A 14,232-nucleotide genomic window follows, 5' to 3' on the forward strand; every position below is an offset into this window, starting at 1 on the left:
CTAGTTAGAAGGACTTGGAATCCCCCAGGCTCCTTAACTTTTTTGGTGCCTGGATGCCTCTGAGAGTTTGGTCAAACCCATGGACCCCTTCTCAGGCTAATGATTTTCAAATGCACTAAACCAACTATATGATTAAAAGGCAAATTAAGTATATTGAAATACTATTGCCAAAAAATTTAAAAATCAAGTTCATGACTTGTACTTTATGTGCTTCTTAACACAAATTATAGAGCTCTAAAAGTAGGTCTAACATCCACCGTAATTACAAAGTAGTGGTGAATGTAAACAGTATTTCAGATTTCTGCAATCATGTGACTTGAATATATTTAATTTTTATTGATGAGATTTTGTTGCCTACATTTATAATCAAAGAAAATATTAAATGGCCCTTAGAAGTTAGGGAAAATAAAAATATCCCTTTATATTTTTATATAGGTTATGTATTATAGAAGTACATATATAAGTACACATTTTTATATATAACAGTTTTATTTCTTTCTCATCAAAGTTCTCAGACCCCTGAGTTCTAGAGGTGTGCAAGGCTCACGTTTAAGAACACTTTTGATTTTACATGGGAGGAAACTGAGGTCCAGAGAACAGGATGAATCACCCAAGATTATCAGTAGTTAGTGATAAGATGTAGATCACAGCTTGTAGATTACACTTAGGGAATTTAAGGAAACTTAAAATTGTGTTTTGTTGATCCCCCCCCTTTCTCCTAGGACTTTGGTAGCTTTTGCTGACATCCTCTTAGAGCCCTAGACCCTTCTTTTTGTCTTTGCAAAATTGTGGATTTCCAAGTGGGAGCACCAGACAATTGCCTTAACCCTTCAGTCATCTGTTGGCAATTCCTGCCTTCTTCTTGGGCCTTGATGAGTGACTGGTGCCAGTAGGCAGTGCTGGGTAGAGACCAGAGAGTGCAGGCCTTGGGGGACTGCAGTCACTGGGGACCCAGGGAGATGCTCTGTGATGCCAACTAAAATTTGAGAACTTGTTAGTTAGGGGAACAAGAATGCACATTTATTGGGCACCTGGGTGGCTCTGTCAGTTAAGTGTCTGCCTTCGGCTCAGGTCATGATCCCACGGTCCTGGCATCAATTCCCTGCATCCGGGTCCCTGCTCACAGGGAGCTTGCTTCTCCCTCTCCTCCCTGCTCGCTATCTCTGTCTCTCTCTCTCAAAATCTTAAAAATAAATAAATAAATAAATAAATAAATAAATAAATAAATTTTTATTATGCATATGTTTTTGTTAGTTCAGGCTATGACAAGATACCGTAGACTGAGTGGCTTGAATGACAGATTTCTTTCTCTCAGCTCTGGAGGCTGACAGGCCAAGATCAGGGTGCCAGCATGAAGACCTCTTCCCTGGTTTCCTCACGCAACAGAGAGAGAAGCAAGCTCTCTAGTCTTCTCTTATAAGAACATGAATCCCATGCGTGAGGGCTTCACCTTCATGTCCTAATCCCCTCTCAAGTGCCCCTCCTCCAAATACCATCCCACTGAGGTTCAGACTTTGACATTTGGGGGAGGGGATACACACATTCAGTTCATAGCAAAATCTTTCCTATGCATGAACTTTGTATATCCTCTTACAGTTAATAGTCAGAGAGGCCTAGATGAGGGTCTCCTCATTTTGGAGAGGAGGAGAGGTGCTCATGGTGAGCCAGCAGCCAAGGTAGAATGCCATCTGTGTACTCTCAGCCTTTTGAGGCAGGTACCTTGGGTCCCCACTTACCTATTAGGAAACTGAAGCTCAAAAATATTTAGTAAGCACCAACCTGTCCACTCACTAAGCAAGAGAGCCAGAAATTTCACTCAGTTCTGTTCCTTCTACTGCAGATTTTTGTTCCCAGATCCCATAACCCTTATATTGAAGGGATAATCACCACCAGTCTTCCTTACCCAGATGCTTTTAAACAGCTGTTTATTGCAAAACTGTTAGGTACATAACACTGTCCCTCCCAAGTAGACATGGAGGAGGGAAGCATATAAGAAATATGTAAGGATATCCTTACCCTTGGGCTTACTGTTTTAACTCTCCTAACTGGACAAATATAGCTAGCACAAAAGGAACACATGGAAAATGTTCAATGGCAAGAATGTACAATGCCAACAGTGTAATAATAGTAACCATGATGAAGATGATCATGGCTAACATTTATTGAAGGCATGATATTCTAAGCATTTTCCAGAAGTTATTTCATTTGATCACACATTCCAATAAGAAGTATGTATGGTGGCAACACCACTCTTGCAGTCGGCAGGAAGGACACTGCCAAAGGGCCCCACATATCACGAACAAAGAAACATGGGCATAGATGTTTTCTTTATTGATTTGGTAATAACATTTGTGGTAGCCTTGGTCATGAATTGAGCACACAGGTATTATGGCAGAGGAAGGGTAAGATCCCCCAATTAAGCTAATTCTTCAGGGGCCTCCAGAGACAAGTTTTCCTCCAGCACACCTTATTTTGCTGACACAGAATTTTTAGGCAACTCTAAATGGTTCCTAAAACTGTATATTCTGAGGAAAGGGTGTGTGGTTTGCTCCCTAGACAGTCACTTTGCATTATTTGGAGAACCCAGCTTTCAACAAAGCAGCTGCTTACTTGAGTTTCAGGGGAGAAGCCATGATTTTTTTCTCCCTCCTCCTAATCTTAGCTCAGATAACAGGTCATAGTGTCCTACACACTTCACTAAGCTTCTCTAACAGATTTTCACCATGCCATTATCTCAGCTAAAGAAAAAATAAATAAAATTTAAAAAAAATTAATGGTGCACCTGGCTGGCTTAGTCAGTAGAGCATGCAACTCTTGATCTCAGGGTTGTGAGTTCAAGACCCACATTGGGTGGAACACTGAAAAAGTAAAATAAAAGAAAAAAAGAAAAGAAAAAAAGAAAAAAATTAATAATTCCATAGCATTTTCTAATACCCAGACCATATTTTAATTTCCCCAGTTGTCTCAGAAAATCCTTTTGCATTGCGTTTGTTTGAATCAGGATCCAAACAAGGTCCATATATATCATTTAGTTGCTATATCTCTTTCACCTCTTTTATTCTGTCATAGTTCCTTTTCTCTTCTTTTCCGTTCTCTCTCTCTCTCTCTCTCTCTCTCTCATTACACATTGAATCTTTTGGAGGAATATGGTCATTTGTCCTTGGGAAAGAGCCACTTTCTGATTTTGGCTAGTTGCTTCCTTGTTGTGTCATTCACCCTGTTCTTCTATCCTGTATACTTCCTTTAATCTGGTGTAAGTCAGGAGTGTGCTTAGATCCAAGTTCATTTTTTTGAATGTGGTGCTGTATGCTTCCTATTACATCATGTTCAGCAGACACATAATTAATATCTAATTAGTAGATTCAGATGGTGATTTTTTTTATAAAGTTCCCAACCAACCTGTCACCTAGTGATAGAGTATGTTTATGATGGTAAACTAGGTCCCTTTTTTCATTGCTGGTTCCAATATGGTAATTTTCTAATTCTGTCATCTCTTTTGCAGATACTACCTGGAATTCTTTGGTAGAGAAGAACTCCTCTATATAGCAATGATATTAAAACTTTTCTTCTAGAAGCAGAAAGTTGGTTTAAATATATCTCATGTGAGAGCTGAAACTAAGAAACATAAATGTGAAGGGTGTCAGTGGAAGTGCAAGTGGAATGCTAGGTGAGCCCTGTGGTCCCTGGCTTTTCTTCATCCTCTGTACCTGTGGCGGAGGAGCCCTTGGGCTGTGGACAGCACAGCTGTGGGGGAGGGTGAGCTGGTGAATAACACTGCCATGACCCTGTCCTCCTCAGGGTCATGACAGTGTTAGGGTCACAGGCAGTGCACACCTTATATTAGAGTGTGTTGTTTTGGGAAACAAAGTGAGTACCCCCAGTACTTGAAGAGGCTTGCCACTCATCTGCACTGTGACTTTGGAGCTGTTAGCATGCACCTTGTTTCCTCATTTGTAAAGTGAGAATAAGAGTTCTAACTTGGAAACTGAATGAATGCGGGCTCAGTTACAACTTCATAAGATGATTGTGGTAATTCCATGTGCTTAATGCTTTTGAAATGCTCGATACATTGCCTGCTGTATAACAATGCTCAAAAATGGTAGCTTGATTATTCTTATTGTAATCAACCTCTGTATTGGCTTCCTATGTAGCAAGCCACAAAGTGCATGGCTTAAAACAATAGGAATTTGCTCTCTTACACTTCTAGAGGCCAGAAGTGTGAATTCAGTGTCAGTAGGGCCACATTTCCTCTGTGACTCTGCGTAGAATCCTTCTTTGCCTCTTCTTGATTTTGGGGGATGGCTAGAAATTCTTGGTTTTACTTCCCTGTAGATGCATCTTACAATCTCTGCTTCTGTCACTACATGATTGTCTTCTCCCTGTGTGTCTCTCCACATTGTATTCCCTCTGTGGTTTCACATCATCTTATAGAGAGACACCAGTCTTACTGGATTAAGGGCTCACCCTACTCCACCATAACCTCATCTAAATTAATTACATCTACAATGAACCTCTTTCTAAATGAATTCACATTCTGAGGTACTGGAGTTTAGGACTTCAATATATCTTTTTGGAGGGACAAAATTTAACTCCTAACAGTTATGTAACTGCTCAGTATGAAGTCCTGCCTCTTTACATATGAAAGGATTCCTTCTACTTTACTATTGGATATGGCAGAGTTCACACTTCTTGCATTTCACTGCCTTCCTACTGGTTTTCTTTCAGATACGTGATACTGTGTAGTGCAGAGTAAGGATAAATGAACAATTCTTCCACATTTAGATCCAGAGAGGACAAGGGAATAGTTCTCCACCTTTATACACAGGTGAGCAGAAGACAACAGCCAGAGCACCTCATGTAAACAGCAGCAGAAGAAACACAGTCTTAGAGAGCCATCTACGTTTCAAAACTCCAGGCAAGCTTTGGCCTGGCAGGTGCCTAGTGATACTCTGCCATATCAAAACAAGCCTTAGAGTAGCTGTTTATTTATCAATTCTTAATTGAGTTGATGTTTACTCATGATTGCAAGCAGATGATTAATTTATTGCAGAGTCGGAGGAGTCCGATAGTGAGGAGATCGTTATAAAGAGAGATTAAATAGAGTTCTTTGCACTTGTGGGTCTGGTAATAAAAGACTGACTGATATAATTAGATGGGGCTTGGTAACAAATGCTATTACATTATGTCTGAATCTTATTTGAAAGTATTGGCCTTTTATCTTAAACTTATTAGGAGGTGGCTATAGGTTAAGTTGACACCTGATAGCTCTTTTACTCCTGCAAAAAGAGGGCTGAACTTTTGGAAGGAGTCAACTGTTTTGATGTTTAGAGGCAATAGCAAGGTATCTCTCAAAAGTCAGTTCTCCCTCTTGGTTCTCAGAACAATAGCAGGATTGAGAGGGTCTTAAGTTTCAGCATTGTCACTAACGTTCTGGATAACTCTGGGTCATCAAAGGGCTGTGTTCGCTCTGTACTATGTCTGTGGCTACCTTGGGATCTTTATCTTGGCCAAAGCCATCCTTGAGAAAACATAGAAAAAGAGAGGGAATAACCTGACAGTGTGGTGAGAAAATGAGCTATAAGTAAGATAGGCTGGAGGTACAAACCCAGCTGTAGTGGATTGAGTGGTAGGTCCCCTCCCCCAAAAGAGGCTGACCCACAGAAACTATGAATGTGAACTTAATTGTAAAAAGGGTCTTTGCAGAAACAAGTAAGGATCTGAAAATGAGATGATCCTCAATTAACCATGTGGGCCCGAAATCCAGTGAGAGGTATCCTTCTAAGAGACACTCAGAGGAGAGATGGATGGAGAAGAGAAGTCTGTGGGAATACAGAGTTAGGCAACACAAGCCAAGGGATACCTGGCACCACTGGAAGTTAGGAGATGCAAGGAAGGGTTCTTCTCTAGAGCCTCTGGAGGGGAGCACAGCCCTACCAACACCTTGATTTCAGACTTCTACAGAACTGTGAGAGAATATATTTCTGTTGTTTTAAAACACCAAGTTTATGATAATTTGTTATAACAGCCAACAGCCATTGCAAACTACTATACCAGCTATGCAGCAAATTCCTTGTTTGGCTTTGGGCAAGTCTCTTAATCTTTCTAAGCCTCAGTTTTCTCATCTATAAAACTGTGGTTATTCTGCTTATCTCAGCGTTGTGAGGACCAAATGCAAAGGCATGAGTACTGGCCCAACCCAATGCTTGGTACATGAAAGGCATTGAAAGCATACCAGATTTCTTCTTCTATCCTGTCCCATCCCTTTCCATATATGACATTTCAACATGAAATCTCTTTCATCTTCTCCTCCTCCTAAAATATCTGCAAAACCAACAGCCCTCCCCTGAAGAATGTTCTATTCTTCGGGAGCTGTTCTTAAGGCTGTCAAAGTAGAGGCGAAAGCACGGTACAGCTGGTATTCTTAAGGCTGTTGGGTGAGAGCCATGTAGATATTAACATTTTTTAAAAATGCAGTTCACTGAACACAACCCTATAGTGGAGCAGCTGAAGTCCATATTGCAGTCACAGTGGGGCTGGCCAGCTGGGGTCTGTTTCCTTCACATGAGGAGGTCTCAGGGTACATTTTCAGGGCTGCAGAACAGACAGCACACGGGAGCACATATAATATTCTGAGCTGCAGAAAGAAGCTGATATAAATGGTTTTGGCTGGATGGGTTCAGTTCACTGACTTTAGATCTAGAAAGTCATGACTGATTATATCCCACCCAATACAGGCTGGAGAAGTCATTGTTGGAATTTAGAGCATGTCTTACTTGAATAAATGTTTTTAAAAGCCTGTGTTCTTCTGAGGCACCAGAAAGATGAGAAATTAAAAAGAGCACAGGTCTACATTTCATTTCTGTCCTTGATCAGCTGCATAACCTTGGGCCAACTGCTTAACTTCTTTGTGACTTCATCTTTATGGTGAGGTTGTTGGGGCAGCTCATGTCAGCACTAATGTTCTGTGGTTCCATGAAAACTCGAGTCGGCCCCTATAAGGTCAGGTCGTAGATCCATCTAGCTCACATCTTTTGTCTGGCATGATTCCTGAGGATAGTAGAATTGCAGGAAGGCAGGAAGGGAAGAAAATTTTAGAGAAAAATGTAGGGTGTTGTCTTATATGTTCCATCCAGAGCCTAGCAGTCATCAAGGGGAGAACTAGAGATTTCCTAGAAACCCTGAAAACCCTCCGCTCCCTTGTTCTCTTGAGGAACCTGTGTTGACGACAATTTCACCGTCTCTAAATGGCACTGTGAACCCACTGCCTGGGTGTTCAGTGGGCAGGAGCATTCATGGGGATGGTCCCCTCTTATGAGGTCAGTGGTATTTGCCTTTGGGACGTTGAATCCCCTCACTTTGCCTTTTCTGCTAGAGGCTGCTTTCCTCAGGCTTTTCCATGTTTCCTGGTACTGACTGACCAATTCATTAATGGTGAGAGGGGAAAGGAATGGGAAGGAAATAAGCATTTTTTTGAGTGCCCATGTGAGCCTTATACCATGAAGCATCTGTCATCACAGCTATCTTCTGAGGCAATAACTTTATTCCCATTTTAGACTTTATAAACCTGAAGCAAGGAGATATTTGGTAAGTTGAACAAATTGCTAACTATTAAGAACCATCTTCAGTAACCCATGTCTCTCTAGGAGCCTGAACTTCATGGCATCCTACCCTTACACCGTGAGGTGAGGTCCCATCTATCAGCCTGTGTCTCTGGGTGTGTGTTGTACACCAGCTACTGGACTAAGGGAAGTGGTAGTGGGGGTGGAGGAGAGTGGGGAAGAAGAAATATGAAAAATATTTGTCATCTTTGCTCTTGAACTTATTATCTAATTAGATAAATACAAGTACCATAAAGGAGATACATAAGACAAGTTAACACTTTTATCAGCAATATAATAGAGACATGATGACAGCCGCTAACACTACGGCAGTTACTGTACGCCATGTGCGAGAACCTCTCCAAGTACTTTGTCACTTGTTCATTTCTACAAACTTCTGTCGGTTTTTTATAGCTGAGGAAGCAAAGGCACAGAAAGCTTGAGAAACTTGACCAAGGCCCCCAGCGTTTCATTTCCAGTCAAGGAGCCAGGACTCAAATCCAGGCTGCTGGGCCTCTGTGCTCCACTGGTTATATTATTACTCACCGAGCAAGAGAATTGAAGGCCCACTTAAGGCTCACTGGTAAGAAAGAAGATCACCTCACGGTGATTCTGGTGGGTTTTATGGAGGAAATGGTACTCCAAAGGCCCATTTGGAAATTGCCTTATATCATATCAAAGAATACATTTCTAATGATGCAGTTTGCTACCAGCTCAGAACAGGACCTTGCAGTAGAGGCTGGGCTTCTCCAATTCCTCCAATCTCATATTTCTGACCAAACAACCTATTTTCTTTTGAGTTCTAACCTGAGATTTCCCTCTGAAATGAAGGGGCTAGAAATCAGATATTTTGAGAACATGTTTCCCCTGGGGGAAGCAGTACTTGGAACCAGGGGCCCAGGGAAAGTTACACTAATCCACAGCTAACTATGGGCCATGATAGGATCTTGGAGTGTCAGGTCCTGCAGTTTTTCCAGAAGCACCGATAGGAGTGAGTGCAACAGAATTATGGGCCTGGGTCAGTCCGCATGGCATTTCTTTTGTAAAAGCAAGAGCCTTGTCAATTGCAACCCCACTTTAAGGGGTGTGTGGGATTGAAACAAGATGGTTTAAAGAAGGGACTAGTGTCTGTGCTCCAGTCTTTTTTGCATTGCAAGCAATCATCCCCGTGCTGAATACCAGGAGGTCTTGATAACACCATGCAAAGTTTGGTACAACTGAGGCACGTGGGGAACCAGATCGGGAGAGGCAACAAACAGAGCCAGGTGAGTTCTCGGAGGTGATCTTGTAAACGATGGCAGTCAGATCAGGCGCCAACATATTTTAGGGAGGAAAACAATGAATTTACTGCCATGACCAGGTAATACCCTCCAGGTTCCCACACCCTTCACACTGTGTTTTTTTCCACCAACTGCTTCACTGATTCACCTCACCCTCTTTCCTCCTTTATCTCTCACTCCTGCCTCAGCTTTCTGATTTTGCAAATCAGGAGATTGTGACTTGGAGAGAAGAGACTTACCCAAGTGGCTTATGTAGTTGATTGTTTTCAGAATATGAAACCACAGTTTCTGACTCCTGGTTTAAGGACTCGATTTCCTAGTAATGCTGTACTGAAATCTGGATTTCCCTTTAAGGCAAAGAGAAAAATAAGGGAGTCTTGAGACTTCTCTGAACTTGGATTTGAATTTGAGGCAAAAAAAAAAAAAAAAAGAATTTGAGGCAACAACCTTAACTTCGGATGAGGTGGTTGGCTATTAACCATGAAATCCTTATGAAGTGAGTTTGGTCAAAGGGGTTTGGGGAACTGTTTTAGAGTTGAGTGCCTCTGTGACAACCAAAAAACATTTACTGTTTCGAAAACAAATATGTATCCTTTTGAAATATTCAGGTGTGGATAAATCTGGAATACTCTTTTTAGAAAAACATTTGCTAGGAAATCCACTCACCTAGTGTGATAATTAAAAATGGTCACATTATTTCCTATCCCTATATTCATGCCCCTTGGCAGTGTGACTATCTCTCCCATCAACGGTAGTTACTCTATCCACCCCTCAAATCTAAACTTGACCTTGAAATTTGTTTTGATCAGTGGGCATTACCAAATATGGTGTAGTAGAGACATAGGAAGTATCTGTGCCTTGGGACTTACCCTCTTGCTGAACACCCTGAGATGGCCATGCACACAGATTGGTTTGTTTACTAGAGGTTGGAATAAACTAGAACAGAAAGAAGAGACCCCCTTGGGTCAACCAGCCTACAGCTAATCTGCCACCTGACTGTAGTAACACAAATGATCTCAGGTGAGACACAAGGACCATCCAGCTGAGCCCTGCCCAAATTTCTGACCAAAAAAATCATGAACAAATACAGTGGTTGTTGTTTTAAGTCACTAAGTTTGTGGTCTTCTGTTATAGCAGTAGGTAACAGATATGCCTAGCATTTTTGGTAATTATCTTCTTAGACATTATCTCAGTTTTAGAAGAGTTATCCAATAGCAAGCCCAGTCTAGACTTTTCTCCCTCAGGTTTAGCTTGGTGTGAGAGGGGAGGAGAAGAAGGAAGTGGAAAGAACTTTTATTTATTTATTTTAAAAATATTTTTGTTTATTTATTTGACACAGAGAGAGGGAGATCACAAGTAGGCAGAGAGGCAGGGAGAGAGACGGGGGTGGGGGCGGGAAGCAGGCTCCCTGCTGAGCAGAGAGCCCAATGAGGGGCTCGATCCCAGGACCCTGGGATCATGGCCTGAGCTGAAGGCAGTGACTTTAACCCACTGAGCCATCCAGGCACCCCATGGAAAGAACTTTTTAAAGTGTTTTGGTTTGTTTGTTTGAGAAGTTTTTCCCGCAGCCTAATTTATTTCTCAGACTCATCCAATTTGATTTCCTCTTCCTGACTCAAGTCTAAACTGCATTCAGGTGTCCATGCAGTTGAATTTGATAGTTACATTGGTCATTTTTCTGTTTGCTTTTAAACCTGCTCTCAAACTCTGCTTTGTATGTGTCACAGGGGCTCATCCTCATAAACTGTTTCCCAGGCTCCCTTGTCTACTGGAGTCAAACCAGGTTCAGCCAGTGAAAGGCACTAGTAAGAGATTGCAGGTGGGAAGAAGGGAGAAGAAGACATGTCTTTCTTTCCTGGTCTCTCTGCCTCAGATGGACATTTCTGACAGTGGCTGGGTCCCTTCTACGGCTCCATCTCCTGTGGGAACCTCTTTCCACCCTGGTCCCAGTCCCCACTGACTGTGCCACCCTGAGTCCAGCTTCTGTCAGGGCACTTTGGCCCCCAGATTGCAGTAACCTTCCCTTTGATCCTTCAGTATAGAGATGGTGGCAGCTTCCTGAAGCTCTGTTCTCTGGGTAGCCTTCTCTTCTCTTGCTTGTTATTTCAGCTCCTCTAATACCTTTGAGTTGATACCCCATATTGCAAATTCTATTTTTGAATGACCTCTCCTGGAGTTTTGTTTTCTCGACTAATCTCTGACTTTTATGGTAGGATTCAAGGTCTCTAGAAGGGAAAGAGTGAAGAATGCAACAAAACTCACCTTATGGAGAAATACTTAAAGGAGATCTGTTTTCTTTTTACCTGTACAGAGATGAATTTAACTTTAACCTTACAGTAAAGGGCACCCTCATTTTGGCTTAGAGTTGAAGGTTGTTGCTATATTCAGCCTTACCATGTGTCTGAAGTAAGAGGAAAAAGGCATACATGCATGACAGTGTGTGTTAGTGAATCCAGTCTTCTTTATTGGAAAACAGATGTCCCACAAAGATTCTGTGGCATGACCTTTCCCAAATAGTCTAGAATAGTGGTTCTCAACTATGGCAGTTTTGACCCCCTGGAATCATTTTTTTGGGGAGACCTTTTTAGTTTTTACTCTTGGGATAGGTGTGTGCTATGAGCTGTGTGCTAGTGGGTATAGACTAGGCATTCTGCTAACCATTCTGTGATGCACGGGACACCTCATAACAAAGAATTGTCTGCTCTAAAATATTAATAGTGCAAAGTGTGAGATACCCCTGGTGTAGGAATTGCTGATTTCATGTCAGTTTTTTCCCAACTTCCTTAGCATGTGTAGGCAATACTTTGCCTTACCCCATCTTCATCTCCTTGAAGACCTGAAAACGTCTCTTTATGTTCTAAGAGGTGCCTCTTTGGTTTTGAGCAGAAGAGATTGTTTCCTCATTTTTTAAAAAATGGTTTTCTGGCTCAGTTTCTTATGCTAATAGCAGAAAAGTAGATTGAATCCTGAATCAAGGTGGGAATCAGATGTAAACAGGATCAAATTTGCAAAAAGTAGGGATTTGGTTTAGTTTTTTTTATGGGCCAGAAAGATGGCTGTAGCGTCTCTAAACCTTTGGGAATTCTGTTTTCTAAAGCTATTCTTGGAGAGGAACGCCATTCCAACATCTGCCACAGCTGAAGGCTTTGCACAGGACAGCGTATCATTAGCTTAAGAACAGAGTGAGCATGTGCAGATGGGCCTATAATTTTTAATATGACATTGGCCATAATTTATCATGTCATACCACCCACTCACAGCAGGCCCATCAAATGAAATGCTAAATGCCTTTCTTATCAACACTTGATGGGAAAATGCTGTTCTGGCATCTTCCTCTAAAGGAAACAGAAATCCAACCATGTTCTTTGCATCCTAGAGCTCTTGTACACAAGATCAGAATTGTTTTTCTCCCCCCAGATTTATAGACATTTACAAGAAAGCACATCCTGTTTGGAATTTAGAGGGGCAATGGAGTGAGAGACAATTATTTAATAAGTTTCTTTTTCTTGAAATTTGTTCAAGCTGTTTTATGACTTAAAAACTCATATATATTCCTTCCACTCTTAGGAGCAGCTTGCTCTTTTCTGTTCTTATTTTCCACACTGACTTTTTGTGGCTGACTCATGTACCAATTATTAGAACTCCTTGGGCAGTGGTTAGTTCCTCCACAAAATGGGTATAGTCATAAAATATTGACCCCAGGAGGAAAAGGGCTTAATTCTGAGGCCTGGGGTGAAGTCGCTGTGTTAGAGTCCTATTAAATTAAAGGCTCAGTTTCTACTGTGGGTGCCGAGACTGGATCCTTCTTTCCCTGTTGGTGGCACCTCTCAATAGTGCAGATTTTCTGCAAAACTTGGGTGGCACCCAGTCAGCCCAGGCCTGGCAGGGGAGTCGGATTGAAGGCAGAATATGTTCTTAGGACATTACAGCTGTGTGGATCTTCTCAGGGCTAGACTGGACTCTGGAGCCAAGAGAAAACTGTTTCTCACATCCGTAAGAGGTAGACAATTGGAAGGGAAATCTTCAACTTCTGAAAATTTTAAGGAGTTGGAAATGTTCCTTCTTTTCAGATACCTGCCTGGGTTTGAACCTTTAATCATTTTAACAAATCACAGTAATACACTTCTAGATGGGATCAGCTAAAATGCCTGGAGAATGGGTCCTGGTTCATTTAATTTCCTAGTTAACTTAGGGGAAGCCACAGATGATTCTTCTTCTTCTTTAGTGTTTTTTTAAAATGTAATTTATTTTAATTTTATTTTAAATTCCAGGATAGTTAATATGCCACGGATTCTTCTTGATTCAACCCAGTTAAATATAATTTCTGTGACTAAGCTTCTCAGTGCTGAGTCATCCTTTCAGATCCCTGATAGAGGAGACGGCTGGGTGACGATGCACTGATCCCCAAATACTCCTGACATTTCATGAAGCATGCCTAAAAGATGAATCCTTAAAAAAAAAAAAATCCACAGCTTTGCCTTTTTTAAAAATTGCATTCCTATGAATTGAGGGCTGGTTGTGACGATTAAGAGGACACGAAGAGTTACAAAGTCTGGCCCGTCGTAAGCTCACAGTAAATGGTAGTAAATCCTCGATGTTACTACACGAAAGCATTTTTACTTTTAAGCAGTGCTTTTTATAAAATATTATGGTACGTTTCTAGGCTGACCTTGAAGTAAAATACTAACACAACTTTGTAAAACCAAAATGTGAATGGGAAAGGAGTAACAATTTCTCCTCATGAGCAGGTTTCAAATCTCTTATTTGGAAGATTTAAATGTAAGTTTGAAGAAGTAGGACTGAGGTCACGTCTTCCCCTGTTGGACATTCTTTCTGATGAATAAGTATTAAAACTGCTTTGAATTTGGTTTCCCCCTCAGATAAGGATTTATTTTTTCCATACGGTCTTTTCTTTGCACCTGAAGGAGCATTGAGGGTGAAAAATAGAGGCCTGTTTCCTGTTCCTAACTGGAACCCTCAGAAGGTTGTCAAACCAGAGCAACAACTCTGTGGGATTTATGCCTGGGACCTGTCAAAGTAAAATTATCATAGCAAGCCCTCTCTGCTATCAATCAAAGGGGTATTGGGGATGGCAAGGACAGGCATTTTTCAAACTTCTTTACTGTGCATATTTAGGTTTGTGCCTGGGGGAGGAAGAGCTCCTTTGAACAGCTCTTGTAGATTTCTTTTCCATCAGATGGCAGCTCGCAGAACTGCTTAATCTTCCCCGAAGGGCTTCTCTCATTGGCCTGCTGAGAGTACAGCCAGGGACAATCCAACAGCAGATCCCGGAAAACAAGGCATTGCCGTGAAAGGACACGTGATGCAGGTCTGGTCCCTCCGAGGTCATGCCT

General features: G+C 41.6%; 1 protein-coding gene across 1 annotated transcript in view; it reads left to right on the forward strand.

Annotated features, from left to right (window-relative positions):
• Positions 1–14,232, forward strand: part of LOC111144823 (leucine rich melanocyte differentiation associated) — a 1,056,167-nt gene that overhangs the window by 764,860 nt on the left and 277,075 nt on the right. The gene's annotated exons all lie outside the window — the stretch shown is intronic.

The sequence above is a fragment of the Enhydra lutris genome, unplaced genomic scaffold, assembly GCF_002288905.1.
Source record: "Enhydra lutris kenyoni isolate GAN:26980312 unplaced genomic scaffold, ASM228890v2 scaffoldscaffold12, whole genome shotgun sequence".
NCBI classification, from domain to species: domain Eukaryota; kingdom Metazoa; phylum Chordata; class Mammalia; order Carnivora; family Mustelidae; genus Enhydra; species Enhydra lutris.